The 27,033-nt window shown below is 51.9% G+C and overlaps 1 protein-coding gene across 1 annotated transcript in view; it reads right to left on the reverse strand.

Moving 5' to 3' along the window:
• LOC115641316 overlaps positions 1 to 27,033 on the reverse strand; it is a 627,798-nt gene that overhangs the window by 190,130 nt on the left and 410,635 nt on the right.

A 27,033-nucleotide genomic window follows, 5' to 3' on the forward strand; every position in this document is an offset into this window, starting at 1 on the left:
CAACAAACACTAAATTGGGAAAACACCTCAACTAGAGTTCATAGACCAAACCGTGAGCAAAGACCCACCCCAGGAAATTGGGCTGTGTCCTCTTTCCTGGGCTCTTGAGTCCAGCAACCCCCAAATCACCTACAGTCCCAAAAGTCCCACAATCCAAAAGTCTCTGTCCTGGGTCAGTGCAGCCCCAAAGTTCGAGAGTCTATCTGCAGAGGTCCCTCCCCCCAGCCTGGGTAGAAAGGGGCACCTTACGTGGTCCGGTCCAACTGCCCTGCCTCTCCGTGGTTTCTGCTCCCACCTTCTCCATGAACTGCTCCACTTTACCAGCCGCTCCACTCTGCTCCTCCAGCCGTCCTCAGAAACTGCTCCGCTCCACCAGCTGCTCTGCTCCACCAGCTGTCCCGTGAGCTGCTCCAGTTGTCCCTGCAAACTGCTCGGCTCTGCGGGCCACTCCACCCATCTCACAGCTACTCCACTCTGCCAGCCGCTCTGCTCCGCCAGCTGTTCCGTGATCCGCTCCAGCCGTCCCCACAAACTGCTCCACTCCGCCAGCTGCTCTGTTCCACAGTATAGCTTCAGGCTCCCCCACTAGTTAGCACCGTATTCAGTGCTCTCAGCTCAGTAATTTCAGCTCTTTAGTGATTTAAGCTCATAGTAAGGGAGCCCCAGTGCTAGTGCACCATTCGCCAAAAGGGAGTTCAGCTCAGTAACCTGTATCCAGATTCTTAAGGGAATAAAAAATCAACTCTGATATTCTACAGTGGAGAGAGGAGAATGCACAGTCTGGAATAGAACCCAGGAATCCTGACTCCTCCCACCCACTCCCAGCTCTAACCATTAGCCCCTGGAAATAGAACCCAGGAGGCCTGATTCCCTCTTTTGCACAAGTCACATCTCTGCTCTGTACCTCAGTTTCCCCATCTGAACAAATGGGGATGACATTTACCTTTTTCCAGGGCCAGGACTGTGAAATAGGCTTTAAGGAGTTGGAGGCTATTTTATCCTCGGCCACAAGGAGGAGCCAGCCGTGGAGAGAGCGGAATACCTTGCCTGCTTTGAGCAGTGCCCCCAGCCAGGGTGTACCTTCAGGCCAGTCCCAACTAACCCAGCTCCCACCATACACCAACGTCCCTCCCCTGCGTGACCCTTGTTCTCTGCAGGGCCCAGCACCCTGCACAACCTGCAGGGCAGGCTGGGGAGTTGGCCAAGGGAGCTGCCTGTAAAACCAAGGTTTTCCTGCATGTGTGTGAGTGCACACAAATTTGACATGTACACGCATGTGAGTGCATGCAGATGCATGAACACGCACACGCCTGTGCATGATTGTTTCTGCACTCAGGAGCCTGGAGCCACCAAGGTGAGCCCCAGTGACTGGTAGCCCATTGTACTGCAGCCAGACACCAGCTGCCTTTGCTTGCTAACTTCCAGCCTGGCACATGTCCCCCGCTCTGCCCTGCACAACTGTATGCTGCTGAAACCAGCCAAGGCCCAGGGGCGAGTGGGGGGATGCTCTGCCCGGTGCTGCCACCCCAGGCTGCTAGGGGAAGGTGGGGTGTGAGGAATAGTGAATAACTCACCAATATTTGGAGAGTTTCACACACTGTTGGGGGACAGCGCCAGCTCAGACAGCCAGGGGGATCCCAGGGGCTGGGGTATGGAAACACAGAGTTTATATTATTAATGGTTCTATTATACTAGCCCCACGAGCCCCAGAGGACTCAGGGCCCTGTTGTGCCAGGCATGGCTCAGAGCTAACTCAAATGAGAGGCCCTGAGCCAATAGGGCATCCTCCCTAGTTACACCCCTCCCCACATACCCTACCCTTGGCTGGTCCCCGTCACCCAAGGTCCTCAAAACTTTGCACAGGTAACATCACCCCCATTATAGAGACTGGGAAATTGAGGCACAGGGGCATACCTAGGGTCCTACAATGAGAGAGATGGGGCTAGAGCCCAGGAGTCCTGACTCCCAGCCCCCTTCTCTAACCCACTTGAACCTCCAGGAGAAAAGCTCCATGTTCTATTCCCAACCAGTCCAATTTATCTGGACCCTCCTGCCTTGCGTGGAAGTGACCACTGGGCAACTGCTCCAGGGGCTGCACCCCACTGCAGAGCTCACGGTGCAGTGCCTTGCAGCAGCTGTCAGCCGGAGCGTTTGGGAACAACTCACTCTCAGCCCTTGTTATTCAGTTATTGTTGTTTGCATTGCACTAGCGCCTGGGAGCCCACTCATAGTCCTGGACCCTATGGTGCTTGGTGTTGCACATCGTTTATTAGGTGTATTATGGTAGCACTTAGGAGCCCCACTCATGCCCCAGGACCCTTGGTGCTAGGCACTGCATAGCATGTATTACAGGAGTGCCTAGGAGCGCCTGTCATGGCCAACTAAAAGTCAACTTCCAGTAAATGAAATAAGGAAGTTTGATAGAACTTTTATTGTCAATGATGGGGATTCCACATGTCCTGTTCTCTATGGCTGTGACTCTTCATCTGGGCAGCACCTAGCTTGACTAGGCCCTCCTGATCTCAGTGATTGTGTGTCTGGGTAGCGCCTGGCCTGATGGGGCCCCAATCCCAGCAACTCTGTGTCTGGGCAGTGCCTGACACAACGGGGCCCCAATCTTAGCGAGTCTGTGCTGGGCAGCACCCAGTGTGAAGGAGCCCAGTGTGACGTTGCACTCCATAATGTTTTATGGAAATATGTTCATGAGTGTAAATATGCTTTATGAAAAGGTCTCTTGTAAGGTATCTTTACAAAACTTATAATCTACTGAGAGTGTTCATCCTATTTGTATTAATGTATCATTCTTGTATCTGAAACTAGGAATGTGTAAAAAGAACAAGGCGTACTTGTGGCACCTTAGAGACTAACAAATTTATTTGAGCATGAGCTTTCATGGGCTAAAGCCCACTTCATGAGATGCACGTATATATGTATGCAGCATAACTCTGAGGTCCTATTGTAATTATGCAAACTGTGAGCCATTTATGGTGGTTTAGTATCTTCATGGCTCCCATTGAGTAGGGCAATTGACTGTAGATGTATCTGTACCTGCAAGCCTCCACTGTATACGTGCGGGCCTGTCCTGGAAGAATGGAGGGGGGCTCACAGGACATGTGAACATGTCACATGATACTGGAATCCATCTGAAACCTGGTGCTTTTCCTTTAGAAGGAGAGGTGGGAACCCAGAGAGAGACAAAGGATTCCCACCTTGTGCTAAAGCTGTAAAAGGGGGTGGAACAGAACAAAGGGGGCTGCCACTCATGGGAAATCCCCTAGTTACCACCTGAGCTGGAATTAACAAGGACTGTACCAGGGGAAAGGATTGGGCCTAGACTAGGAAGGAGTCTAGTCTGTGAAAGAAGCTTATTGGAACATCTCTGAGGGCGAGATTTATCTGTATTCAGTTTGTTAATGTATTAGGCTTAGACTTGCATGTTTTGTTTTATTTTGCTTGGTAACTTACTTTGTTTTGCCTGTTATTACTTGGAACCACTTAAATCCTACTTTTTATACTTAATAAAAGCACTTTTTTAATTAATTAATCCAGAAGAAGTGATAGCAAACGGGGCAGGTGACCAGCTTGGCTTAACAGTGAAATCGTCGGTGAGCTTAAACTCAAAAAGGAAGCTTACAAGAAGTGGAAATTTGGACAGATGACTAGGGAGGGGTATAAAAATATTGCTAGAGCATGCAAGGGTGTAATCAGGAAGGCCAAGGCACAACTGGAGTTGCAGCTAGCAAGGGATGTGAAGGGTAACAAGAAGGGTTTCTACAGATATGTTAGCAACAAGAAAAAGGTCAGGGAAAGTGTGGGACACTTACTGAATGGGGGAGGCAACATAGTGACAGATGATGTGGAAAAAGCTGAAGTACTCAATGCTTTTTTTGCCTCAGTCTTCACAGACAAGGTCATCTCCCAGACTGCTGCACTGGGCAACACAGTATGGGGAGGAGGTGAACAGCCCTCAGGGGTGAAAGAACAGGTTAAGGACTATGCAGAAAAGCTGGACATGCACAAGTCCATGGCTCCAGATCTAATGCATCCAAAGGTTCTGAGGGAGTTGGCTGATGTGATTGCAGAGCCACTGGCCCTTATCTTTGAAAAATTGTGGCTACTGGGGGAGGTCCCAGATGATTGGAAAAAGGCAAATTAGTGTCCATCTTTAAAAAAGGGAAGAAAGAGAACCCGGGGAACTACAGACCGGTCAGCCTCACCTCAGTCCCCAGAAAAATCATGGAGCAGGTCCTCAGGGAATCCATTTTGAAGCACTTGGAGGAGAGGAAGGTGATCAGGAACAGTCAAAATGGATTCAGCAAGGTCAAGCCATGCCTGACCAACCTGATTGCCTTCTATGATGAGATAAATGGCTCTGTGGATATGGGGAAAGCGGTGGATGTGGTATAGCTTGACTTTAGCAGAGCTTTTGATATGGTTTCCTACAGTATTTTTGCCAGCAACTTAATGAAGTACGGATTGGATGAATGGATTATAAGGTGGATAGAAAGCTGGCTAAATTGTCAGGCTCAATGGATGGTGATCAATGGCTCAATGTCTAGTTGGCAGCCGATATCAAGCGGAGTGCCCCAGAGGTCGGTCCTGAGGCCAATTTTCTGCAGTTTTTTTGCTGCAGGATGGCTATCTTTAAATCTGCTATTGTGTGTCCAGGAAGATTGAAGTGTTCTCCTACAATATATATTGCAATATACAAAAACCTGTAGGAGAACACTTCAGTCTCCTGCATCCTGCAGCAAAAAAACTTCAGGACCAGACTTCAAAGAGAAACTGCTGAGCTTCAGTTCATCTGCAGATTTGACACCATCAGCTCAGGATTAAACAAAGACTGTGAATGGCGTGCCAACTACAAAAGCAGTTTCTCCTCCTTTGGTTTTCACACCTCAACAGCTCGGAGAGGGCCTCATCCTCCCTGATTGAACTAACCTCGTTATCTCTAGCCTGCTTCTTGCTTGCATATATATGCCTGCCCCTGGAAATTTCCACTACATGCATCCGATGAAGTGGGTATTCACCCACGAAAGCTCATGCTCCAATCCGTCTGTTAGTCTATAAGGTGCCACAGGACTCTTTGCTGCTTTTACAGAACAAGAAGTAATGATCTCAAGCTGCAGTGGGGGAGGTTAGGTTGGATATTAGGAAACACTATTTCACTAGGAGGGTGGTGAAGCACTAGAATGGGTTACGTAGGGAGGTGGTGGAATCTCCATCCTTAGAGGTATTTAAGGCCTGGCTTGATGCCCTGGCTGGGATGATTTAGTTGAGGTTGGTCCTGCTCTGAGCAGAGGATTGGACTAGATGACCTCCTGAGGTCCCTTCCAACCCAGATAGTCTATGATTAATACCTAGGGGAGCAAACATCTGTGCATCTCTCTCTATCAGTGTTATAGAGGGCAGACAATTTATGAGTTTACCCTGTATAAGCTTTATACAATGTAAAATGGATTTATTTGGGGTTTGGATCCCATTGGGAGCTGGGTATCTGGGTGCTGGTGACAGGAGTACTTGCCGAGCTATTTTTAATTAAGTCTGCAGATTTGGGAGTTGTGGTTCAGACCCTAGGTCTGTGTTGCAGCAGGATAGTGTGTCTGGGTCACAAGGCAGGGTTCCAGAGTCCCAAGCTGGCAGGGGAAACTGGCTCAGAGGTAGTTTCAGCACTTCAGGTGACAGTCCCAAGGGGGTCTCTGTGACCGAACCTGTCACACCCAGATCTCAGTGACTGCTCCTATCCTGTGTTCACATTCACACTTTACAAAGCATATATTAAAAGAACTCCTTACAGCTAACGTCAATTTCCAAGTTTTGTTGGTCTGGCTTTTGTACTCTGATCAAGTCATTGGGGCAAAACTCTGAACAGCAAACTAGCACTTTTTGAAGGAACTCATTTAAATGTGTCTTTTTATGTTTTATTTTATTATTGTAAAACCCCTTCCTTGCCCATGCTGATGTGTCTGAATTTTCACTAGGAAGCACCTCTGGTCACTGTTGCTTTTTTCATGTTAGCAAAAAAAAAAAAAAAAAATCCCTGGCTGGAGGCAGAAGACTTTCTCTTAATTTACAGCATCTCCCTTATGGCTTGTGGTCTGACTGAGGGTTTGTGTTTTTAACCCTGCTGTGTCAGCGTTTATCTTTATGTTAGAACAGATGCCTCTCATTGTAAAAGTTGTATAATTTCTTTACAGAATTTTTTCCTGTTAGCAAACGAGTTAAGAAAAGTCTCTGTTCCTTCAGGGCCAGTGTTTCTCTTACATCTTCACACTGTGTGAAGGGGGTGGGGGTGGGGGGCTCTTGTTGTAAAATGTAAAATGCCAGAGCACACCGATAGCTGATGAAGGTTGGCAAAGGACAGAGCTCCCCCCACACTTGCATCCTCCCAACCCCTGCACCCCAGCACTGCTCTGAGAATGCCCTCAAATTTCCCCTCACTGCCCCAACCCCCACCCATTGCCCAGCTCTGAGTCTGGGCTGGTTGTCACCAGCACGGCCCTGGCCGAGTGAGTGGGTCAATGGGTCACAGCTGGAGCGGGTTAGTTTATCAAAGGCAGATGCAGGCACCAGCCGGGGCTGGGAGAGGAGGATTTGCCTCTCCCTGCACTCTGGGTGGGTGGGACAGAAACAATGTGCAGCTGGGCAGCTGTGAAATCCCCTTGTTAACATGCAGCTCTGGGAGGGGCCCACCTGGCAATTCCCTAAGGGAAGAGTGACTCCGATGGACACCCAGTGCAAGCCAGGGAGATGCCGTCCAGCAGGAGGCTCCTGGCTTGGGCTCAGTCACCCTGGCCCTGTGCATGGCAGCCCCAAGTAACGCCTTCCCCCCAGGTAGCCTCAGGCTGTGCCCCCCGGGGCTGGGGGAGAACCGAACACTCAGGGAAACCCCCAGAATCTTTTCCTTCTTGTGGAAAAACTTCTGCTCTGATTTATTGATTTACTGCAAATAGCGGAGCATGTCTGAAAGGCAGCTGCAGAGGGCATCCAGGAGGCAGATACAGGGTCCCTGCGCAGGGCAGGGGGGAGTTCAGTGCAGAGTGTGGGCACGGCAAGGGTAGTTCATTTGGTAAAATAGCTGCATCCATATCTGACCCCCTCCATCTGTACACAGAAGGGGGAAGCAGAGAGCACTAATTCCTAGCTGTTATAGAGACATCGCCTCTGTGGTTTTCAAAGAGGGAGTAAATAACATTTCCCCCTTTTACAGATGGGGAAACTGAAGCAGAGCTTTGCCTGCAAAGCCAGGATTACAAGTCAGGTTACCAGTGTCCTACTGTAGCACCTTCCCCACAAGCCCCCTTGACCGCTCAAGCACTTCCCCCTTCTCCTCTCAGTGCAGCCTCTTCCTCAGTGTGTGTAATAATCTTTCTGTTCCTAGTTCTCGCCCTGCTTCACTTTCAGGCTGATTCACTTCCCCTTTATTTACAAGGGAAGATCACAGTGATCATGCACCGGGGAGGGACGCACCGACCAGGGGGATCTTTGGTTCACGGCCACTAGCACAGAGAAGTGCTGTGATCTGAAGCGGGAGTCCCGGCAGTCTCCACCTCTCACTCCGGTCTCATGGACTGCACAGCGGTCACCCAGCTCAGCCCCGGTCGCTGCAAGGAAATGGCCCCTGTTCTGAATCATAGAATTGTAGGACTGGAAGGTACATCGAGAGGTCAGCTAGTCCATTCCCCTGCACTCATGGCAGCCCTAAGTATTATCTAGACCATCCCTGACATTCTCTAACCTGCTCTTAAAAATCTCCATTGACAGAAATTCCACAACTCTTGTCCCTTGTCCAAACTTCTCTGGGACCCTAGGTTCATCCTTGCCAAGGAATGTTTGATTTAGCGATTGCTCTTTCTCTCGCTTACTCGCTTCCCGCTCACAAGAACAACTCTCACTCCTTCTCCAGCAAAAAGCAGCGCCCCGCTCAGAGCAATGGAACAACGGTGTGCCCACGATCCCACGCGCACGCATGCGCAGAAGGAAAGTGAGAGCGCTGTGTGACATAAGACAGTGTTAAGATATTAAGAAATCAGGCTATTTAGTACTAGCAGACAGAGCAGAACTAGATCCAGTGGCTGGAAGGGAGACAAATTCAGACTGGAAAAATGAGGCCTGGTAACTGCGTAATCCTTATGCAGCAACAAGGGCCAGGGTCAATATTTAAGCGTTCCTCTGAACATGACAAAACAGAACCGGCTCAGCCCCCCACCCAGTAATCTGGGGAAACTAAACCCCACCCCGGGCACCTGGAAGAGGCCATAATTCCCCACTTACAGCCCTGAGTCTGTGTGTAACAAAAGAAAATCAGTATAGAAAGGGAGTGGGACCCCAGCATTTGTTTGGGAACACACTGCAGGCACGATTCAAAAGCCTGTAAACCACAAGTGACTACCTGCCCCCAGTATCATGGGCAGTGTCCTTTGCCTCAGTGTCACACCTTGTGGTGTGAAACTTCGGTGGACGAATATCCCTTTAACATGCCACTCCCCTTTTCCGTCCACTGGATCCCACTTGCAGCTGCTTGTGTGAAGCTATCAAAGTCCCTGAATTCAGGGGTGCATTCATGTGGGTCCTCGCCCCACCCCTAAAGGGGAGGGTTGTGCAATGCCACGGGCGCTGCCATTATCTCTGCTGCCACTTGCCACTCACTGGGGCCTCTGCCACCTTTCCCCCTGCTCACCACTGCTAGCGCTGCCATCTGTAGAATTCCACCGTCTGCGGGTTCCCTGCTTAGCCTACCTGTGAATGATTTCACCAGGCCATGATTTCACCTCACCTCCCCTCTGTGTTATCTGTCATTGCACCCCATCCCTGCAGGGGGCCTAAGTCTTAGCCCCATAAACCTGTTCACCAGCCATTTCAGCTCTAGGAATCACTGAGCAGAAACAAAGACCCTCCACCAAGTCCGATGGGCTCCAACTCTAAACACTAAAGGGGCAAGCAGGACAGAAACCACTTAAAACAGAGCCAAAAACATCAACCTCCTACTGCTCTGACTGTCTCATGGATTTGGCATCACTACTCCCTGCTTAGCTAGCGATGTTACACTTAGGGTGACTCCCGCGATCAGCAGCTGTTTTTGTGATCACCTAGGCAGAGTGGGCGTGTCAGTGCAAATACAGTCTGCTCCGGAGGTCTTTTCCCCTGGTTCATCACTAGATGTTATGGGAGAGCTCATTCAGACCCTGGTTACTGCTGTTTTCCAGGAAGGGCAATTACCAGTGGGACAACTTTCCACATGATAGAGAATCCAGCACAGTCCTAGGTGTCCATGGCTCAGGACTTAGGGGTCAAGGTGCTGGAAAGCACGTATTATGGAAGTGCCTAGGAGCACCAGTCATGGCAGAGGACCCATGGCTCTAAGCGGCGTACAGCATGTATTACGGGTGTGCCTAGGAACCCCAGTCATAGCCCAGGACCCATTGCATCAGGTGCTGCACAAAACACATTAGAGGAGTGCCTAGGAGCCCAGTTATGACCCAAGATCCATGGGTCTAGACACAGCTGTAACAAAGCGGCCTTTGGTGGGACACTACTGAGACTATCAATTCAGGACAAATTGCTTAGAGCATGGCAGTCACAGCCCAAAACTGGGGGTCCTTCACTACTAAGGCACACCAAACCAGCCAGAAAGAGAGGACTTCGGTTTTACCCCACTGGATAACCAGAAATTATACAAGGAATTCCCTCAGATACTCCAATTCCCTTGTATCACCACCAGCACCATTCCTTATGGGGATGAATGGTTATGAAAACCAATACCCCAGTAAAAGAAAAAAGGTTCTCCTGATCCCAAAGGACCAAGGCCCAGACCCAAGTCAATATACAAGTCATATCTTACCCACAAATCACACTGTTGCCAATTCTTTAGAATCTAAAATCTAAAGGTTTATTCATAAAAAGAAAGAAATATAGATGAGAGTTAAAATTGGTTAAATAGAATCAAACACATACAACAATTGCAAAGTTCTTAGTTCAGGCTTGTTGGGTTTACTGCTGATTTAAATGTAAGCGGGGGAATGGTCCCGCTATTCTGGCCAACTTTCCTGGCTGCTGCACTACCCCGATGAAGTGGGCTAGCGAAAGGATCTGAGTCCTTGCTGCCACTTCCTTTACCCAGAGGCCTCCCTGCCCTTGAGGACTCCCCTTCCACTCTCCTGTCTGGCAGACTCCTCGTAACCCCGACAAAGCTGGGACCAGGATTCCTGGGGAGGCTCAACCCCCAACCCTGCTGTGGTCACCCAGGACAGGGGCTAGGGTGTCCCCACTCCGGGGTACTCTCTTTGCACTGCGCACCTCCCTGACCCACTGGTCACATCATACAATTTAAAGCAAATACAAGTTATTTAATTAACAATTAATTTTAAAAAAGAATAAGGATAAATGGGAAAGGTTAAAGGAAAACACATCACCCTGCTCTGTGGCAGAGACCATCACAAACAATGTCTCTGGACATCAGGGCACTTCACAGTCTGTTCCTTGTAGGTCCCAGGCCTCCTTCTCAGGCCCTGGCTGTGCTGCAGGGACGCTGCGGGTCAGACAGTTGCTCTGGTGGTGGCCACGCTCTCTCAGGCTCTGCGTGGCAGGACCCTTCTCCCCAGTGTCACCCCTGCTCTGTCAGGGTTATGATCCCCCTCCAAGTCTGGCCTGTAGAGCCTCTTGGCTGAGGCGTCTCTCTGTGCTGGGCCCACTGCCCAGGGTCCCCCTCGCTCTCCCCAGCTGCTCACGCACCCAGCTCCGGACTGCTCCAGCCCCAGCTCCAGCTCCACTATGCCTCAGTGCCGCTGCTGCTGCTGCTCTGCCTTCAGCTCCCTGGGCTGCTTCTCTGGCCTCTCTGGCTGCAGTTGCTACAACTCTGCTCCCAGGGCAGGTCTGCTCTGCAGGCTGCTTCTGTGAATCTCTCGCAGCTCTCACCTGCTTCCTGGGCTGCTTGTCTGGCCTCTCTGGCTCTGGTTCCTGCAGCTCCCCTCCCAGGGCAGGTCTCTCTGGGCCGTGCTCTGGCTTTTTGGGCTGCAGCTCTGCTTCCAGCAGCTTAGCTTGGGCCCCTACTCTCGCCTTAGCTCAGCCCCACTCTGTCTGCCCCAGGCAATTCCAGCTCACACGGAGGAAGACGGGACCCACCTTGGCCTTCTGTCTCTTTGATTAGCCTGCCCGCCCTGTCAATCAGGCTGACCTGGAGCATTGGCCTCTCACCATTGTTCCTGGGGACTGTCAGTCTCACGGTCCTGATTTGCCATCGATCCCTCCCCTTTTAGTGCTGGGAGCTAGCAAGCAAAAGATCCCCACTGAATGTTAGTAAGGGGATAACAGTCCTCAAGATCCATTGTCAGTTAAGTGTTTCTTGACTGGGCACTAAATCTGAAGAGTCCCTTCCTAATAAACTGGCCAAATGCTTCCCTGGTGCTACTTAGAATCAAACAGATTGAGATACAAGTACAGAGCCAATATTCATCACTTCAAATACAAAAATGATACATACATACAGACAGCGTATTTATAACCAGCAAATTACAACCTTTTCATTGACACCTTACTTGACCTCCTTTATACAAGATTTGGTGCAACTATAGGACCTTGGTTGCAACAATGATCTATATGGTAACATTTCATGTTAATAACATCACAGTGGCACATCATGTATTATGGGAGTATCTAGGAGCCCCAGTCATGGCCCAGGGCCCATGGCGCTAGGCTCTGCACAGCAGGTATATCCTGAATGCCTAAGGTGCCCAGTCATGTCCCAGGCCCCATGGCGCTAGGTTCAGCACAGCACATATTACGGGAGTGCCTAGGAGCACCAGTCATGGCCCAGGGCCCACGGCGCTAGGTGCTGCACAGCTCATACTACGGGAGTGCCAAGGAGCCCAGTTAAGGCCCAGGACTCATGGCACAAGGCGTGGCAGAGCACATATTATGGGAGTGCCAAGCAGCCCCAGTCATGGTCTCGGCCCCATGGCGCTAGGCTCTGCACAGCAGTTTTTTTGGGACTGCTTAGGAGCCCACTCATGGCCCAGGACATTTGGCGCTAGGTGCTGCACAGCGCGTATTACAGGCGTGCCTAGGAGCCCAGTCATGGCCCAGACCTCATGTCACTAGGTGCTGCTCAGCACGTATTATATCAGCCAAGGTTTGGGTGAGCAGTTCTGCCAGCACCATGCAAGGAGCATGGGCAGTGCTTGGGCGAGCAGAGATGCCAGCCTCGTGCAGCGAGGCTCAGGGAGGCGGCTTGGGCCAGCCCTGTTTAGGGGAGAGAGAGGGTTTGAGTTAGTCCTGTTTGGAGTCGGGGGAGAAAAGGGCTCAGGCCAGCCGTGTTTGGGGGAGAGAGAGGGTTTGGGTTAGTCCTGTTTGGAGTCGGGGGAGAAAAGGGCTCAGGCCAGCCGTGTTTGAGGGAGAAAGAGGGTTTAGGTTAGTCCTGTTTGGAGTTGGGGGAGAAAAGGGCTCAGGCCAGCCATGTTTGGGGGAGAAAGAGGGTTTGGGTTAGTCCTGTTTGGAGTCGGGGGAGAAAAGGGCTCAGGCCAGCCGTGTTTGGGGGAGAGAGAGGGTTTGGGTTAGTTCTGTTTGGAGTCGGGGGAGAAAAGGGCTCAGGCCAGCCGTGTTTGAGGGAGAAAGAGGGTTTAGGTTAGTCCTGTTTGGAGTTGGGGGAGAAAAGGGCTCAGGCCAGCCGTGTTTGAGGGAGAAAGAGGGTTTAGGTTAGTCCTGTTTGGAGTTGGGGGAGAAAAGGGCTCAGGCCAGCCGTGTTTGGGGGAGAAAGAGGGTTTGGGTTAGTCCTGTTTGGAGTCAGGGGAGAAAAGGGCTCAGGCCAGCCGTGTTTGAGGGAGAAAGAGGGTTTAGGTTAGTCCTGTTTGGAGTTGGGGGAGAAAAGGGCTCAGGCCAGCCGTGTTTGGGGGAGAGAGAGGGTTTGGGTTAGTCCTGTTTGGAGTCGGGGGAGAAAAGGGCTCAGGCCAGCCCTGTTTGGGGGAGAAAGAGGGTTTGGGTTAGTCCTGTTTGGAGTGGGGAGAGAAGAGGGCTCAGGCCAGCCCTGTTTCTGAGAGGGGGTTGGGAGGAGAGGAGGGTTCAGGCCAGCCCCGTGCCGTGTCCCCCTAAGTTAAGTCCCTTAAAGTCCCTCACAGAGAAGCACCCATCCACCCCACGTGGGGGATTTGAATCGGCACCAGCACAGCCGTTGAAAGTGAGGGCCATGGGGAGCGAACGGTGAAGGAAAAGGCCTCAGCACGCTGAGCGCCGGTGCCGTAGCCCCCTGGGTACAGTGAGGGGAGATTCAGACTCTGCAGCAAGCACAATGTGCTAATCCTGAGCCACAGTCCAGAGTGGGGCCCAGGGAGCCAGTAGGGGCGCGTGCTCAGGGCGTCCTGAAACCAGCCCCTCCCCCACAGACATTTCCCATGTTCCTTAACTGGTTTAGGTGCAGCGCTAGGAAATGGGGTGTGTGAGGGGGAGTCAAAGCAGTAAGGTTCAGTGCTCCTCTGGGGGAGAGGGGGCAGCTGACTCACTCTCCCTGCCTGCAGCCAAGTGATTTACCCCTCTAGGGTGGTCTGAGCCTCTCTCCCTGTCTCCCCATGAGCTGGGATCTGGGGGGCAGCCTGCTCTGTGGAGGGGAGGGGGGAGGGCTAAGCCCCTCTCCCTAACCCTCCCCCGCCCCAGTGAGCTGGGATCTAGCAGGGGAGCCTGAAGGTAACACAGATTTCTACCCTGGAAATTCGGGAACGGAATAGTTCAGATACGCGTCGCCCTGTGTGGGGCAGCTTTGCATCGGCTCCCTGACACTCCAGCCTGTCTGCCCAGCTCGCCAACGCCTCAGGGCTCTGCCAGCCTCAACCTTGCCTAGCATGTAACATTCAGTGAACCCCACTTCCTGAGGGCCCCCGCGATGTCTCCCTGCAGTGTCCAGCCCCATTCACGGGACCCTCCCAGCCCTTGGCCTCCAAGGAGACACAGCCCATCCCTGCCTTGTGCTTTTCCCCACAGTCTATGTACAGCGCAGAGCTGGTTTGGTGAGAAGTGGGCTGACAAGAGCTCTGGCCCTGTGGCTCTGGCCAGCAGTGGGGAACAAAATGGGGGTTTGCCTCTGTGTAGCTCTTCCCAAAGTTCCTCCCCACTGGTTCACGAGACAGGAAGGCTGCTGGGGTGGGGGGAGGCAGCCTCCATCCCTTGGTGAGAATTGAGGGCCCCCCTCCCCTACATGCTCACTGCTGGCTTTGTTTAACTCACATGGAAACACTCTTTCCATTGTCTTTGGTCCCACCTTGCTTCTCTGACATGAGAGATGCAGGCAAGCCAGTGAAACCCCATTGCTTTGGCCAGCACTGGCTGGGCTGCCAAGCACATCTGAGGAGCATATTTCCAGCACGTGTCTGTAATTCTTCATACACCGTCCGTCCGTCCCTCACACAATGATCTCAGTGAGCAGCGTGTTACCGGTTTGCACAGGACACCTCCCGGCTCTTTGGAGATACTGATTGTGACAACAGCGAGCTGAGCCATGAACATCAGGCTTGGTGCGAGTTATGGTCGGGTGGCCCCTCTGCCAGCTGTCCGTGAGGGGCTCCCCGGGTAACAGCCTGGCACAGATGGGCTCCCAGGTGTCACAGGGTGGGGGTGGAGGGCAGCGCAGAGCCTGTGGGCAGGGGCCGGGCCAGCCTCTCAGTGGGGTGGAGGAACAGAGGCAGGGGAGGGGAAGCTGGTAGAGAGGCAGGACTGGGTGTGAATGTGGCACAAGGGCCACGTGGCTCCGAAGTCAGTTGAAAAAAATGGAATAGAACAGATGGGGGGGGGAGGGGCTGCTGGCAAATGATGGCAGGTTGGGTTGTGCCATAATGACCCGCCCATCTCCCGACCAGGACCCGACTGACAGGAGCAGGGTCCGCCCCTCCCACCCCATCAGGGCCTGACTGGCAGGAGCTGCTATGATGAAGTGGGAATTTTCTGTAATATTTTTGCAAACTGGGTCAGTGCCTCAGTTTCTCCTATATTTTGCATGGTTTCCCAGTGAGTGTGTGCATGAAGGTCTAAAGACACAGTGTGTGTGTGTGTGTGTGTGTGTGTGTGTGTGTGTGTGTGTGTGTGTGTGTGTGAGAGAGAGAGAGAGAGAGAGAGTGAGAGAGAGAGAGAGAGAGATCTCCCAGTCTGGGAGGAATGAATAGAATCGCAAATCAGCTGGGGGCCAAAGAGAGAATGTAGCAGTGCCAATGACTCCTGCATTGACGCTCTCAGCAGGAAAGCTGGGCACAGAGCGGGAGAACAAAGGATGGGGAAGTGGGGGGATACGTGTCGGCTGCTGGAGGAAGAGCTCTTGCACCTGGGAACTGAACAAGGCAGTCAGACAGAGAGAGACAGAGCCTGAACATGGGGTTTGCTCTGGCTCAGCTGGGCTCGGGGCTGACTAGAACGGGCTCCTCTGGACCCTTCCTCTCTCTCTTCACCACCCCAAGCAGGGCCGGCTCTAGCCATTTCGCCGCCCCAAGCACAGCGGCACGCCGCGGGGAGCCCTCTGCCACTTGCCTGTCCCGCGGCTCTGGTGGACCTCCCGCAGGCATGCCTGCGGATGCTCCACCAGAGCCGCAGGACCAGCGGACCCTCCCCAGGTACGCCTGTGGGAGGTCCACCGGAACCGTCTACCGCCCTCCCGGCAATTGGCAGAGCGCCCCCTGCAACATGCCGCCCCAAGCATGTGCTTGGCGCGCTGGGGCCTGAAGCCAGCCCTGGCCCCCAAGGGCTCCCTGTGCTGCATGCCAGAGCCTAACAAACCCAACTGCTTTGAAAACGCTGCCGGGAGTCACTGTCAAACCCAGCTGAGGTGCAGGAATCCCTGCTGGGCGCCAAGGCTCTCCCAGGTGTCCCTCAGCTGGACGCACTGGGCAGAGTTGGCAGGAAGGAGGAGGAGGCTGCAGTCCAGGGATCAGTCTCAGCGGTGGTGAGGCTGAAGGACAAGTGGGACCCCTCTGGGGCTGGCACACTGAAGGGCTCCTCCAAGGGACGGTTCCAAAGCTGGGGGCATAGCCCTGATCCTGGGGCTCTGTGACAGCTGTTTCCATCCCCTTTGCTCCCCCTGTTCCCCGGGCCAATATGCCAAATCACCAGCTGGAACATGGGGTATTGCCCAGGAACGAGGAGCAGGCTGGCCCCATGCAGGGAAGTGAGGGGGGGCCTCAGGCCGCTCCATGTGGGCAGGCAGCAGAGGGGCTCAGACCAGCCCTCCGCAGGCTGGCACAGGCGGGAGGCAGGGAGGGGTCGGACAGGACCTGTGGAGTGTCCCATTTTCCCTTAGGGAAACTATGGTCATGTTAGTAGCAGGGCACAGCACAGAAGTAGTGAGACTAGCCAACAAGTGAGGAAAAGAGATATTGTCACTGCTAGTGACCCTGCTGGGGGGAATGGGGGTGGCTGGAAGCAGGACTCCTGGGTTCAAGCCCCACTCTGGGAGGGTAGTGGGGTCTAGTGGTTAGAGCGGGGAGGGCTGGGAGCCAGGACTCATGGGTTCTAGTCCCACTCTGGGAGGGGAGTGGGGCCTAGTGGTTACAATGTCAGGGGATACAAGATGGCCTCAGAGGCAGCTCCCACACCGTGACTCTGCTACGGTCTTCAAGCTGGTTTCACTTCCTCCTCCTACCCTGAGACGGCGCTTTGGATGTGAAGGGAACTTCCTCTAAACCCAGCCTGGCGGTGGGGCTGACCACATAGGACCCTGTTCCTGACCTCCCCATCCCTAGCTTTGGGGTCTAGTGGTTAGAGAAGTGGGGTGTAGGGGGGAAGAGTCTACTCCCTGCTCTGCACAAGGCTCACTGTGTGACCTGGGGTAAGCTGTGTCCTGTCATCGTGCCTCAGTTTCCTCTCTGTAAAGCAGGAGCACTGATGCTGTGCCATTTCCTGGGGCTCAGTTACCTGTCTGTGCTGCATGTGGCGGGAGGGAGGTGCGGGAGAAGGGCCCAGGGTTGATACTGCAGGAAAAACCATTTTGCCCTGTTCTGCACTCGCTGGCAATGCCTTGCGCTGAGCTGGGCCTTCAGTCCCTGCAGCCCCTGGGTTCTCCCCGCACAGCCCAGAGCAGGCGTCCCAGCAGCTGTGTTTGCTTTGCCAGAGGTGAGGCTGGTAGGTGGTCCCCACCGCTGCAGTGGGGAGGTGGAGGGTGCATCTGGATGAGCGCTGGGACATTGTGTGTGATGATGGCTGGGAGATGGCTGATGTGGCCATGGTGTGCAGGCAGCTGGGCTGTGGGCAGGCTCTGGACGCATTGAGTGGCAGGGTATTCGGCCCAGGCCCCAAGTCAGGCCCTGCCCTAATGATGGATGTGCAATGCCAGGGGAGAGAGGCAGCGCTGGGGAGCTGCCAGGCCAGGAGAGTGAGACAAGCAGGGCCTGGGCTCTGTTCCCTGTCACACACCAAGGGGCAGGGTTATGAAGGGAAAATGCCCTCACACAGTAGGGTCAGTGTGCACACACACCATCCACTACTGCTACATCCCCAGCAGGGCCAGGAGTCAGGACTCCTGGGTTCCATCCCTGGCTCTGGGAGGGGAGTGGTGTCTAGTGGTCGAGGGTGGGGTGGGGTGGAAGGAGCTAATAGCCAGGGCGACCTTAGAGGCAGCTCATCATCCCGTGACTTTGTCCCCAGCCCTAAGGCGCCAACCCAGTTCCCTGGTTCCTTCCCCTTCAGATTCTGGCTGGAGTCTCCACAGATGGTTTTGGTTCCTCTTCTGGCTGAGCTGGTGGGTGTGGTGTTAGTGACCCTACAGCAGGGAGTTCTTGGGGGCAGAGCAGTCAGCTGGCCCCTGAGTGGGACACCATCCCCCTGTAGCTCAACATGGCAGGAGGGGTCTGATCCCTGGGCAGCTTCTAGCTCATGGGTGGATCCTGCTGCCTGAGAGCTCAAAGGCTGATGGGGATGAGGCAGGGAGGCAGGGGCAGGTCTGCCTGTGGGGGAGCTGTTACTGCCCAAGCTCCTGTGGGGTGCAGGACCACAGGGTTCACAGGCCATCGGCTTGGCTACCCCCGCCCCATCCTCCCTCAAGCCAGAACGGATGGGCAGGGGGTAGGGGGTGGGGTCTATATGGCTGTACTGGAAATGGGGAGGGGGCTCCCAGACACCGGTACGGGGGGAGGCAGCAGATGAGGTCTTTGCCCCAGAGAGAGTTCAGGATGGGGGGCAGTGGGGGATGGAACATTGGGGTCAGCACTGACTGTGAGGTCAGAGCACCCCTTACTGAGCCCCCCAGCTCCATGCAGCACAGGGTGAGGACCAGGGCAGAGCAGCCGATGGGCAGCCGATGGGCAGTCAGCCTGGGCCTGAGGGTGTGTTGGGGTGGTGATGGGCCCCAAGACGGGCTCACACAGTATGTGTGACTGATCCTGATGCTGTCTCTGCCTCAGAGGGCTCTGGAGTGCAGGACTGTCTGTCCCCTCAGCCTTGGACTTCCTTGCTATAATTCTACTGATGTCCCTCAATCCTAACTCATAGCCTCCTGCTATTCCACCCCTGGGCTCCTACCCATAGCTCTGATGATGTCCCTCAATCCTGACCCACAGCCTCCCCACTACATGAACGTGTGACGTTGTGCAGTCTATATGGTTTTATAAAAATTTAATAATAAGTGAATATAAAGTAACTGAGATATGCTTCATGCAAAAGGTCTCTTGTAAGGTATTATTACAAAGCTTATAATCTACTGAGTGTAATCATCCTATTTGTATAAATGTACAGCTCTTGTATCTGAAACTAGAAATATGAAATATAACTCTGAGGGCCTATTATAATTATGTAAAGTGTGGGCCATTAATGGTGGTTTGGAATCTTGATGACTCCCATTAATTAAGACCATTGTCTGCAAATGGCTGTGTTTTACCAATAAGTCTTCCTGTATACCTGTGTGCTGGCAAGTGGGTAATGAAGTCTTGCAGTGACATGTGATCATGTCACCTGAACTGGAATCCATCTTTAACCTGGTGTCTTTCCATTGAGAAGGAGGGGGTGGGAACTCAGAGAGGGATAAAAGGATTCCTGCCTTATGCAAAAGATACATAAAGGGGTGGAAGAGAACAAAGGTAGAGAGGAGCCATCATGAAGAATTCCCTAGCTACCACTTAAGCTGGAACAAAAGCTGTACCAGGGGAAAGAATTGTGCCCAGGCCTGGAAGGTGTCCAGTCAGAGGAAAAAACTTATTGAGTCATCTCTGAGGGTGAGATTATCTGTATTCAGTTTGATTAGACATAGATTTGCGCATTTTATTTTATTTTGCTTGGTGACTTACTTTGTTCTGTCTGTCACTACTTGGATCCACTTAAATCCTACTTTCTGTATTTAATAAAATCACTTTTTACTTATTAATTAACTCAGAGTATGTATTAATGCCTGGGGGAGCAAACAACTGTGAATCTCTCTCTATCAATGTTATAGAGGGCAAACAATTTATGAGTTTACCCTGCATAAGCTTTATACAGGGTAAAAAGGATTTATTTGGGTTTAGACCCCATTGGGAGTTGGGCATCTGAGCACTAAAGACAAGCACATTTCTGTGAGCTGTTTGCAGGTAAACCTGCACCTTTGAGGCAAGTAATTCAGACCCTGGGTCTTTGTTGGAGCAGATGGGAGTGTCTGGCTCAGCAAGACAGGGTGCTGGGGTCCTGAGCTGGCAGGGAAAATAGAAGCAGGAGTAGTCTTGGCACATCAGTTGGCAGCTCCCAAGGGGGTTTCTGTGATCCAACCTGTCACAGAATGCTCTGGATTATTACCCTTACGCAAACAGACAGGTGGCCACAGTTTCTGCACTGATACCCAGGCACATGGTCTATTGTCCATGTCCCAGCAGGCACCTCGCTCATGGCTACAGAGGGAACCCTTCCTTCTATGTATTTCCCCCTTTTCCTCTTGTGACGTTGCACTCCATATGCTTTATAAAAACATACTTATTAGTGTGAATATAATGTAACTGGAATATGCTTTATGCAAAAGGTCTTTTGTAAGGTATCATTACAAAGCTTATGATCTACTCAGTGTGTTCATCCTATTTGTCTGCATGTATTATTTCTATGTCTGGAGTTAGGAGAATAAGATATAAACTTGTATTACTGATGTAAACATATTAAGTGGAAGCCATTAAAGGTGCTTCAGAATCATTGATCTGTAAATGGCTCTGTTTACTTGCAAATCAGTCCCGGAAGAATGGAGGCTGGAGTATCACAGGACATGTGAACATGTCACCTGATACTGGAATCCATCTTGTACCTAGTGCTTTTCCATTTAGAAGGAGGGGTGGGGACCCAGAGAGACAAAGGATTCCCGCCTTTGCCAAAGCTGTAAAAGGGGGTGGAGCAGGACAAGGGAGGTCCCAGTCATGAGAAAGCCCCTGTTTATGACCTAAGATGTCTGCTGGAACTAACAAGGACTGTACCATGGGAAAGGATTGGGCCCAGAGTAGGAAGGGTCTAATCTGTGAAAGAAGCTTATTGGAACATCTCTGAGGGTGAGATATTACCTGTAGTCAGTTTCTTAATGTATTAGGCTTAGACTTGTGTGTTTTTGCTTTATTTAGCTTGCTGACTTACTTTGTTCTGTCTGTTATGACTTGAAACCACTTAAATCCTACTTTTTATACTTCATAAAATCACTTTTGTTTATTATTATACCCAGAGTAAGTGATTAAAACCCGGGGAGCAAATGGGCTCTTGAGACCAGACTGGCTGAACTGGCGGAGATAAGGGAGACAGAGAGGCACACAGAGGAGACTTTGAGGGACACAGTAGAATGGTGCCAGTCTGACACTCTGCTGTTGAGGAGGATGAAAGTCTCGGGGAAGGAGAACATCAAACTGGAGCAGAGGGAAACAATCCCATAGTTGGGATCCTCCTTCTCAATGATGTTAAGGTGCCTTCCTGCACTAAGGTTACTGCTCTGGGGATGGGGACCCGAGTTATTAGAAAGAGACAGGTAGTAGTGATGGGAGATTCACTTATTAGAGATTATTAGAAATACGGATGCAGATGTGTTGGGTTTGAGATGATTGAGAGACATGGATGGTGAATTGCCTGCTGGGTGCGAAGGTAGCAGATCCCTCAAGATATCCAGATAGACTTATGTGCAGCACTGGGGAACAGTCAGTGGTTGTACATGTAACAGCAATTTTTTTTAAGTACATCAGAAGTGGGAAGCCTGCCAAACAAACACTGCAACTACTGGACAATGTTAGGAACCATTAGGAAAGGGAGTAATAACAAGACAGAAAATATCATAATGCCACTATAGAAATCCATGGTATGCCCACACCTTGAATACTGTGTGCAGTTCTAGTTGCTCCATCTCAAAAAAGCTGTATTAGAATTGGAAAAGGTACAGAGAAGGGCAACAAAAATGAATTAGGGGCATGGAACAGCTTCCATACGAAGAGAGATTAAAAAGACTGGGACTGTTCAGCTTAGAAAAAAGACAGCCTAGGGGAGATATGATAAAGGTCTATAAAATCATGATTGGTGTGGAGAAAGTGAGTAAGGAATTGTTATTTACCCCTTTGCATAATACAAGAACCAAGGGGGTTACCCAATTAAATTGATAGGCAGCAGGTTTAAAACAAACAAAGGAAATACTTCTTCACACAATCTACAGTCAACCTGTGCAACTCGTTGCCAGGAGATGCTGTGAAGGCCAAAAGTATAAATGGGTTAAAAAAGAATTAGATGAGTTCATGGAGGATAGGTCCATAGATGGCTATTGGCCAAGATGGTCCAGGATGCAACCCCATGCTCTGGGTTCCCTAAACCGCTGTCTGCCAGAGGCTGGGACGGGACAACAGGGAATGGATCACTCAATAAATTGCCCTGTTCTGTTCATTCCCTCTGAAGCACCTGGCACAAGGCACTGTCAGAAGACAGGATACTGGGCTAGATGGACCATTGGTCTGACCCAGTATGGCTGTTCTTATGTTCTTAAATATATTGCAGGGATTTACCTTATCTGTCACATTGGGAACTACAGATTTACCCTGCTTGTGAGTTTAATTGTGGGAAGTAGGTGAATGTTCCTAAACTGTTACAATAACCTGTAACAATGAAAGTTGATAGAAGCGGTACGAAAAGGAGACAAAGACGGGATTAGTTCAAACAAAAGGGCTACAGATGCCACCGAAGAACTGCGACTTAATGCACCTGCGCTTACGTAATTGCTACAGGGGGAGGAAGGAGAAGGAGGCAGGGGAAACGGGGGATTGCTAGTCAGTGAGAAAAGTTCTCATGGATATAAAGAAACAGACTGCTTGTTTTAGGTGTGCTTGATTTGAGTCAATTTCCCTGCACCGCTTTGAGATCTCAAATAAACTTGGTTTGCTTCTCCACCCTGGTGTGTTTATTGGCGCGGCACACCAGGCGACGGACCCCCCCGCTGTTGGTTGGCCTCAGGCAGTTATCTGCCGGCAACAGCAGCATCACTGCTGAATAAGGTAAGGGAGGGACTGGAAATCAATGGACCAAAATTGGTGTGTAAGAAACTAGGCCTAATTGGTGAACAAAATAATGACTGGATGGGCTTGTAACAAGGGACAATATTTTGGATAAACCTGCCTGAAGTAAGTTAAACCTTACTGAAAGAATTTGAATACCTTGGGATCCATTGTATTCCAATGCAATTGTTTTATGTTGGTGTAGAACTGTACAACTTTTCAAGGAGACGTGACTAATGTAAACCTTGGGGGAATGTTAAGCACTTCAAAGAACTGGCTGGGACAATACACGTGAAGTGGGTTTCCTGGGAGGCATATGGAGGGGCGGTGGGTGAACGTGTCCTTGGGGAAAGCCAACTCCCAGCCCCACCCCCCTGCCCAAGGCTCCACCCTGCCCCTTCTGCCTCCCTCCCCTGCTGGAGCCTGGAGCACACACAACTCCCGCAAGGCCGCTGACCTCCCTGCACACCCTCATCCCCAGCCCTGGTACCAGTGCCCCCAGCATTGGGCAGCATGGCGTGGCACCAGCCCCAGGGTCTTGTGCGCACTGGTCCCAGCCTGCCTGTCCCGCCTCTAGGCCACAGAAGAGTGGGAAGGGAACAGGAAGCAGGCAGGAGGGGGAGCTGGGGGTGGAGCATGGGTGGGGCCATGTCAGGCTGTTTGGGAAGACACAGCCTTCCCCTGCCTATGCTACCTGCCGCCCATGGGCACATGGGAGGCCCTTTGAAGCTATGCCCTGGGGAGAAAAGCCCTCTCTCTGCTGATTACCTGCACCTGGAAACTCCAGAGCCAAGACCCCTGAACTGTATAAAGGATGGACAAATCTAGCTGAGTCGGTTTGGAACTTGTGACCACAGAAGCGATTCCTTGGTGGGTTTGAAGGACTAATCACCAGCTGGAGCCCACGCTGGAGTTGGGGTGATCTCAGGAAAGATTACTAGCATGTGTGTAGGTTCTGTTATTGTTTTAACATGTTTTCTTTGTAATGTTTTTACACTGTGAGTTAATGTGCTTGCTTAGAAAGAGCTGGGTGCTAACTTATCAGTGTGCAATGACACTGCTGTTAGTCTCTGAAGAGAAGGCAAAAAGCAGCAAAGACAGCCTGGAAACACCCCAGTCCGGAGGAAGGGAGACAAGGGAGATCACAGGTGGGGAGCTGGAGCCTTGACTAGGTGCCCTTGCTGGACAATAGAGAGGGGAACACAGGTGCAGTTGCCCTAAATTTTGACAGGGCGATTCCAACCGCTACCTTCTTCTGCCTGTTTGGAGCTTTCAAAAGGAGACTTTGGAGACTAAACTGGCAGAACAGACCCCTGGGATTGACAGCTGCTGCTTTGCTCCAGAGACTCTGTCTTCATTGGTGAGCTTCAGTCACTGCGATGTCCAGGCCAGCATGTCAGTGAGGGCACCTGGCCATCAGCACTGGACCATCAAGGACCCAGCCTCGTGCACATGAGATCCTATCCCTCCTGTGCTCCTTTCCACCCTCGCTATCTTCCTCCCGTCCTCCCCCTCTCTCTCAGAGCCTGCACCCCCAGCTGGAACCCTGACCCGCCTCCCCCAACCCCCAGCCTGGTGAAAACGAGAGATTGAGTGAGGATGAGGAGAGTGAGTGACAGAGGGACGGGGGATGGAGTGAGCAGGGGCGGGGCCTCAGAGATGGGGTGGGGCAGGGGTGGGGCCTCAGAGGGGGCAAAGGGGGTGGGGCAAGAGTGTTTCTTTTTGTGCAAGTAGAAAGTTGGCAACCCCAGGAGAGTCTCCTCCTGCCCCATCAGTAAGAGCTCAGGTCCTGCACTGGAGGGGGGGTGTCGGAGCCCCCCAAACTTGGAGTTGTTTTTGATGTTCACAGTTGGGTCTCTGGGTGTTCTTGTTATTCAGACAAACACCTAACTTTCCTATGAGCCCTCCCCAGCCCTGACCCAGCGCTGCCTTGTGGCAATGAGTTCCCCAGGCCTATAACACCATGGGGAGGGATTTCCTGGGGTCAGTGTGGATTTTCCCTTCTTTTTCTCATGGCTCGTCCCCCTGGTTCCTGCTCCGTGAGAATCACCTGATCTCCCATTTCTGTCTCAGTCGAAGTTGTGGGTCCCTCTTTCCTATCCCCCATATTCCTCCTCCCTACATTAATCAGCCCCAGATGTTCAGTCCCCCCACAGAGGAGCCCCCGCCACCCCAGCTCTAACCATCCTCACCCCCTGGCCCTGACCCCTCAGCTCTGCTGGAGACTATTGCAGATGGGAGCTCGGCACTGGGGGTTGAGGGGAAGCACGGTTCACCGTCTCCAGGGGGCACCCCACGGCTCTATCCAAAGGCAGGGCAGGTTCTCACTGGGCTCCAGTCCGGCCCTCGTGCACCCAGCGCTGTGCCAGTGACCCTGCTACACACTGAGCCCTGGTTTCCATGGAGCTGCCCATGGGCCTGTCCCTGTGCTGTGACAGTTCGTGCAGACTCAGGGGATGAGGGTGAGGGGTTCACACGGCTCTCCCCAGCCCCAGGGCAACCGACCATTTTCCAGCCTCCTGGCTCCCTGCCATTGTGCTGCCCATCCCCCAGTCTGCTCCAGTCCCTGGACTCCCTCATTAGCTCTGTGTCATCTACACCGGTCTCCCCCTCCCCTGCTCGCCCTGCTCAGCGGGGGAATAAATGTGTGAAACACCCACCCCAGGACGGGCCCAGCCCGTATCTCCCTGCTGCTGAGTGGAGAGTCACCACCGGGAGCTCCTCTTTGGCCCTGTCCACACCAGGCCAGTAGCCGCGGTTGGAGGCTGGGCAGCTAAGACATTAACTAGCTTGGCTGTAAATCCTCGTGCAGGCCGCGCAGAGCCCTTTAAACATGTGTGAGCTGGGCATGGCCAGGCCCGAGGGGCAGCACACATGGTGCAGGGTGAGTTGTCAGAGCGCTGCCTGCACCAGGCTTTGGAATGGACTTGGTGGGGTGTCAGAGCGAACACCTCTGAATAGCCGCGCGCCCTGACAGCTGCACACCTCAGCTACACAGACGGGCACCGGCTCTATTCAGATTGGGGGTAAAGCTCATATTAGCCTTTGTCTCCATGGGAACGGTCTCAGTTCTTGTTAGTTTTGTCATCTACTTCCTGTGCAGGGGCAAGACCATATCAGCAGTGAGGACCTCGGTAGCCGAACCCAGCACCCGCCTCCATCAGCTCTCAGTTCAGTTTCGGCAGCTCTCTTGGGACAGCAGACCAATGAATTATGAAGCATTTTTACCAACGAAAGATGCTAGGCAGACGGCGATCACATAGGTAACAAATGCTTCCCCTTTCCACTGAGATCGCCATGGAGGGGCATAGACCAAATATCCACCTTGAGGCCTTCAGGAGCTCGCCGGAGACTGAGCCGCAATCTGCAATCCTTCCGGGATTTGCCAAGATGATAACATGGGAATGTGGTTTGGGCATAAACTCAGGTGTGAATGGACCTGCTCTAGGTTCACAGGGGTGGTGGGGGGAGGCCAGTGCAGTGATGCCCCTCCCCTGGCAAGACAAGGGCTGTGTGTACACCACAACTGCAGCAATGGCACAGCTCAGCGCTGTGGCTACGCCGTTGTGGTGTCATGATGCAGAAGGGGCTTTGCCGTCGCCGTAGTTAATCCACCTCTGTCATAAACAGATAGCTAAGGGTTAATGTCTCTTTCACCTGAAACACCTGACCAGAGGACCAATCAGGAAACCGGATTTTTTCAACTTTGGGTGGAGGGAAGTTTGTGTCTGAGTCTTTGTTTTCTGTCTGCCTGCTTTCTCTGAGCTTTGGAGAAGTAGTTCTGTTTTCTAATCTTCTGTGTCTAAGTGTAAGGACAAAGAGATCAGATAGTAAGTTATATGGTTTCTTTTCTTTGGTATTTGCATGAATATAAGTGCTGGAATGCTTTGATTTGTATCCTTTTTGAATAAGGCTGTTTATTCAATATTCTTTTAAGCAATCGACCCTGTGTTGTGTCATCTTAATACAGAGAGACCATTTGTATTTTTTCTTTCTTTTTTATATAAAGCTTTCTTTTAAGATCTGTTGGAGTTTTTCTTTACTTCAGGGAAATTGAGTCTGTACTCACCAGGGAATTGGTGGGAGGAAGAAATCAGGGGAGATCGGTGTGTGTTGAATTGGCTAGCCTGATTTTGCATTCCCTCTGGGGGAATAGGAAAGTCCTTTTTGTTTCCAGGACCGGGAACGGAGAGGGGGAGTCACTCTGTTTGGATTCACAGAGCTTGTGTCTGTGTATCTCTCCAGGAGCACCTGGAGGGGGGGAGGGAAAAAGGATTATTTCCCTTTGTTGTGAGACTCAAGGGATTTGGGTCTTGGGGTCCCCAGGGAAGGTTTTTCAGGGGGACCAGAGTGCTCCAAAACACTCTAATTTTTTGGGTGGTGGCAGCAAGTACCAGGTCCAAGCTGGTAATTAAGCTTGGAGGTTTTCATGCTAACCCCCATATTTTGGACGCTAAGGTCCAAATCTGGGACTAAGGTTATAACAACCTCTCCAAGTGGTGGTAGCCAGGCCAATGGGAGAATTCTTCATTCCACCTTCTGGTGTCTACACCAAGGCTTAGATCGGAATAATCACATCTCCAGGGGTCTGAATTTTTCACACCCCTGAGCGATG

The sequence above is a fragment of the Gopherus evgoodei genome, unplaced genomic scaffold, assembly GCF_007399415.2.
Source record: "Gopherus evgoodei ecotype Sinaloan lineage unplaced genomic scaffold, rGopEvg1_v1.p scaffold_34_arrow_ctg1, whole genome shotgun sequence".
Classification (NCBI taxonomy): domain Eukaryota; kingdom Metazoa; phylum Chordata; order Testudines; family Testudinidae; genus Gopherus; species Gopherus evgoodei.